A 6,169-nucleotide genomic window follows, 5' to 3' on the forward strand; every position below is an offset into this window, starting at 1 on the left:
TTCTTATGATCAACCTGAATACCCTCTGCTGATACAACATGACCTAGGAATGCAACTGAACTCAACCAGAACTCACACTTCGAGAACTTAGCATATAACTGGCTATCCCTCAAGGTCTAAAGAACTACTCTAAGATGTTTCTCGTGCTCCCCCCGGCTTTGGGAATAAATCAAAATATCATCAATGAATACTATCACGAACGAATCCAAATAAGGCCTGAACACTCAGTTCATCAAATCCATAAAAGTTGCTGGGGCATTTGTCAACCCGAATGATATCACCAAGAACTCAAAATGCCCGTACCGAGTGCGAAAAGCTGTCTTAGGGACATCAGATGCCCTAATCCTAAACTGATGGTAGTCAGTTCTTAAGTCAATCTTCGAAAATACCTTGGCATCTTGAAAATGATCAAACAAATCATCAATCCTCGGCAATGGATACTTATTCTTGATTGTAACCTTGTTCAACTACCGATAATCAATACACATTCTCATCGATCTGTCCTTCTTCTTAACAAACAACACCAGACCACCCCAAGGCGAAACACTTGGCCTAATGAAACCCTTCTCAAGCAAGTCTTGCAACTGCTCCTTCAACTCTTTCAACTCTGGCGGGGCCATACGGTACGGCGGAATAGAAATGGGCTGAGTGCCCGGAGCCAAATCAATGTAAAAGTCAATATCCATGTCGGGTGGCATACTCGGCAGGTCTGAAGGAAAAACCTCAGGAAACTCACGAACAATGGGCACATAATCAATAGAAGGAACCTTAACGCTAGAATCACAAACATATGCCAAATAGGCCAAACACCCCTTATCGACCATACGCCGAGCCTTCACATAAGAGATAACACTACAAGTAGAATGACTAGGAGTCCCTCTCTACTCTAAACGAGGCAAACCCGGCAAAGCTAAGGTCACGGTCTTGGAATGACAGTCCAAGATAGCGTGGTAAGGTGATAACCAGTCCATTCCCAATATGACATCAAAATCGACCATATCCAGAAGAAGCAAATCTACACGAGTCTCAAGACCCCCAATCACAACTATACATGAACAATGGACTCGATCTACCACAATAGAATCACCCACTGGTGTAGACACATAAATAGGGGCACTCAAAAGAATCACTAGGCATGACTAGATACGGTGCAAAATAAGATGACACATACGAGTACGTAGACCCTGGATCAAATAACATTGAAGCATCTCTATCACATACCAGAACCGTACATGTAATAGCTGCATCTAAAGCCTCAGCCTCGGGCCTGACTAAAAAGCATAACATCGAGGTTGGGCCCCACCACCCTAAACTACATCTTTGGGACGGCCTGCTTCTGGATGGCCTCCACCTCTAGCAGCCTAAGCTCTACCTCTAAAACCTCTACCTCCACCTCTAGCACCTCTACCCCCACTTCTAGCTAGCTGGGTGGGCTGTGGAATACCTAGTGCCTGAACCATGGCACGAGAACCTTGATGTTGAGAGCTACTCGGTACTCGAGGGCAAAACCTAGCAATGTGACCCATATCACCACAAGTGTAGCAAGCCCCTCAACTACTGAGTCTGTTGACCTTGATGACCTGAATGACCACCCCGGAAACTCTAAAGCAGCGGTGCACTGATAGAAGCAGGTGGTGCACTGTAGGACTGTTGATCAGAATATTCCATCTGAGGACCACGGCCACCTGAAAGACCGTGAAAACCTGAAAAGATGAATGAAAAGGCCTAGGAGGATGGCCTCTACCATACGAATCCCTACCTTCAGACGAGGTACCATTGAATTTGCCTGAATGATGGGGCCTTTTGTCCGACCCATGACCACCTCCCTATGACAGAACCATCTCCACTATCCTGGCCACATTGGCTGCCTCTTGGAAAGATATCTCACTCCCAGCATCCCTAGCCATCTGAAGATGAATCGGGTGAATAAGTCCATCAATGAACCTCCTCACCCTCTCTCTCTCTCTCTCTCTCTCTGTGAGAAGTATGATAAGGGCATGACGAGCCAACTCGATGAATCTGGTCTCATACTGGGTAATGGTCATAGAACCCTGCTGGAGATGCTCAAACTACCTCTGATAGGCCTCCCTCTAAGTGATGGGGAGAAACTTTTCCAGAAATAGTTGAGTAAACTGCTCCCAAGTCAAAGCTGGCGATCCGACTGGTCTAGCCAAATAATAATCCCTCCACCAAGTCTTGGTGGATCCAGACAAGCAAAGAGTAGCAAAATCGACCCCATTGGTCTCAACTATCCCCATGTTCCTGAGAACCTCGTGATAGCTGTCTAGATAATCCTGGGTGTCCTCAGTAGATGCACCACTGAAAGTAGTAGTGAAGAGCTTGGTGAACCTATCCAACCTCCACAAAGCATTGGCAGACATAGCCGCTCCATCACTTGTCTGAGCTACCACACCCGGCTAAACTGCTCTAACTGGCTGAACCGCTGGAGTCTGAATCTGGGGAGCTACCTGCTCCGGAGTGCGAGTAGCAGGAGTCTGGGCTCCTACTCCAGCCTGAGAGACGGCTGGTGCTACAGGAAGCAAGTTTGCCTGGGTGACACTCTCCATAAGGCCCACTAGTCGGACCAGAGCATCCTAAAGAACTGGGGTAGCAATAAACCCCTCTGGGACCTTAGCTGGGCCCACCGGAACTGCTGGGACCAGAACTTCATCATCAAAATCAACCTGAGGCTCCGCCGCTGGTGCTGCTGCTCAGGAACTAAGCTCTGCCCCTACCTTGGCCTCTAGCATGGCCTCGACCTCATCCTCTAGCACGGCCTCGGCCTCATCCTCTACCTCTTGTGGAAACTGTTGTTGGGGGCTCGGGTTGCTGGTCAGTGGATGAGGAAGCGGGTGTTCTAGCCATCTACAAAAGAACAGAGTAGAAATTCAATTAGCATTGAGAAACCAAACCGCACAATAGGAGAGAATAAATGTGAAGTTATTCCTAACTCTGTAGCCTATGAGAGATAAATACAGACGTCTCTGTACCGATCCCTCAAACTCTACTAAGCTTGTCTATGAACTGTGAGACCCATGTAACCTAGAGCTCTGATACCAACTTGTCACGACCCGGATTTCTCACCCTCGGGAGTCGTGATGGCGCCTACTAATGTGAGCTAGGCAAGCCAATCCTTTAACTACTTACTTCATTATCCAATTATTTCTTTTTAACAAATATAAGGCGATAACAAGAAAACAACGAAACTTTAAATAATTAAGCGGAAGATGACAACTAAATATCTGAAATCAACATCTATTACAACTCTTAAAAACCTAAGGCAACCAAAACCTGGTGTCATAGTGTCACAAACGGGCTAAGATTCACTACATACAAAGTCTGAAGAAAATGACAATACACTATTTTTGAAAAAAGGAAAATAAAACAGGAAATAGGAATAGAGGAGATGCTAGGGCGTGTGGACGCCTGCAGGACTACCTTGGATCTCCGCATGGACTGAAGGTAGCCTCCACACTACTGTCCAAAAGCTGTTTCGGGATCTGCACATAGTGCAGAGTATAGTATCAGCACAATCGACCCCATGTGCCGGTAAGTGTCTAGCCTAACCTCGGCGAAGTAGTGACAAGGCTATGACCAGAATAACAAATAAACATGTGCAGTTCAAATATATACAGCGGAAAAGTAATACAGAAATAATCAGCAAAGTATGGGAGAGGGAGCATGTTGTGGAGAAGATAACAATTCCGAATAGAAGGAACATCAAATAAACGAAGGAAAACAACATAACTCAGATATCAACAAAGAATCAGAAATCAATAAATGCACGGCATCACACTTCGTGCTTTTACTCTCGTCCTCACCAAAGCAATCATATAATAAAAATGTACATGGCATCACCCTCCGTGCTTTTACTCTCTTTCCTCACCATATAATTAATAAAATCGGCACGGAATAGTACATCGTGCAGCATGGCATCACCCTTCATGCTTTACACTCTTTCCTCACAATCATACACGACATCACCCTTTGTGCTTTACACTCTTTCCGCACAAAACAAACAATGCACGACATCACTCTTTGTGCTTTAACTCTCTTCCTCGCCTAAACAACAATCACAAATAATAGGGCAAGGGAATAAAGAAAATTTGGAATAAGAATCCCGGCAAGGGAGCAACAAGTCAACAATTAAATCCCGGCAAGGGAGATAACAAATAAGTCAACAATATCCCGGCAAGGGTGACAACATAATAATCTCTTCTCTTTCTCAATTTTACTTCACGATTCACTTCACAAATCGAGCCAATGCTCTAGGGGTCCAACTATCTCTTACACTTTCACAATTCGTTATGCAACTTGAGCCAACACTCCTCAATATTCATAGGTCACAATTCCTTCCACAATCTTTGTACAACAAATAGAAGCTACCACTAAGGCATGAAATATACAACGAAGTCATGATAATCACAATATAAAGACTCACGGGCATGCTAGACACCAACGTATAGATACTCGTCACCATGCCTATACGTCGTACTCGACAATTACCACATAGCAAATAGGACTCAACACCTAGTCCCTCAAGCTAAGGTTAGACTAAACACTTACCTCGATGCCACGAACACAATTCACGATTTAATTATAGCTTTACCTCTTGATTCCACCACCAATTCGCTCGTATCTAGTCACAAGTTACTTAATTACATCAATAAACGCCAAATGAATCAATTTGAATGCATAAAAATGAGTTTTCTAAAGTTTTGCCCAAAAAGTCAAAAATTGCCCCCAGGCTCACATGGTCAAAACCCGAGATTCGAACCAATACCCGATTACCCATTCCCCCACGAACCCAAATATATAATTTTTTTTTTAAATCGGACCTCAAATCGAGGTCGATATTCCCAATATTTGAAAAACCTAGGTTCTACACAAAACACTCAATTTCCCCCATGAAAATCATTGATTTTGAGTTGAAATCATGTTAGAAGATGTTAATGATTGAAGGAAATGAATAAAAATTAACTTACAATCGATTTGGAAGAAGAGTTGTTCTTGGAATATCGCCCAAAGGAGTTTGTGTTTTGAAAAGATGTGAAAAATGAGTTTAAAACAGTCTAAGCATAAAAGTTGCAGGTCTCAGATGTGGGAATTGCGAACAGGGGTTCGCAACTGCGAACCCTGACCTCTGCTGGCTTGGGAATTGCGAAGGGAAGCTCACATTTGCGAACTCTTAGGAAATCTGGGCTTTTCGCATTTGCGAACAATAAGTCGCATTTGCGACTTCAAGCCTTCCCAGCATACGTCGCACTTGCAAAGGGGATCCTCGCATTTGCGAGGTCACAATTGCAAAACATAGCTCACATTTGCGAGATAAGGCAGGCCTGGATTGGTTCGCATTTGCTACCAAGCCCTCGCATTTGCGAGCTAGGCTTCGCAAATGCGAAGCCTGCAGGCCTGATCATACCAGCAAAATTTTTGCAATTTTTCTAAGTTCAAAATGTACCCCGTGGCCTATCCAAAACTCACCCGAGCCCTCGGGGCTCCAAACCAAATATACACACAACATTAAGAACATCCTAAGGACTTATTCGTGTACTCAATTCACCAAAATAACATCATGAACATCGAATTAGACCTCAAGATCAATGAAATTTCTCAAAACTCCTTTAAACGTCAAATTTGCATTTAAAGTCCGCATCACGTCAAACGGATTCCGTTTCTTACCAAACTATATAGAATTATCATAAATCATAAATAAGACATGTACCAGGCACCAAAACTAAAATACGGGCCCGATACCAACATGCTCTAATCAAAATTCATTTCCAAAACCTTTAAACAATTTTAAAAAATAAGTTTCTTTAAAAATTCATTTCTCGGGCTTGGGACCTCAGAATTTGATTCCGGGCATACGCCCAAGTCCCATATTTTCCTACGGACCCTCCGGGACCGTCAAATCATGGGTCCGGGTCCGTTTACCCAAAATATTGATCGAAGTCAAATTAATTTATTTTATAGTCAAAATTTATCATTTTTCACAGATTTTCGCATTTAGACTTTCTAGCTACGCGCCCGAACTGCACACGCAAATCGAGATGATACTAAGAGAAGTTTTTAAGGCCTCGAAACGTGGAATCATTGTTATTTTTTAAACAAGTGATGACCCAAAAGTCATCACAACACCCCTGTTTTTACATTTAGAATGCATCAT

Source organism: Nicotiana tabacum, chromosome 20, assembly GCF_000715075.1.
Source record: "Nicotiana tabacum cultivar K326 chromosome 20, ASM71507v2, whole genome shotgun sequence".
NCBI classification, from domain to species: Eukaryota; Viridiplantae; Streptophyta; class Magnoliopsida; order Solanales; family Solanaceae; genus Nicotiana; species Nicotiana tabacum.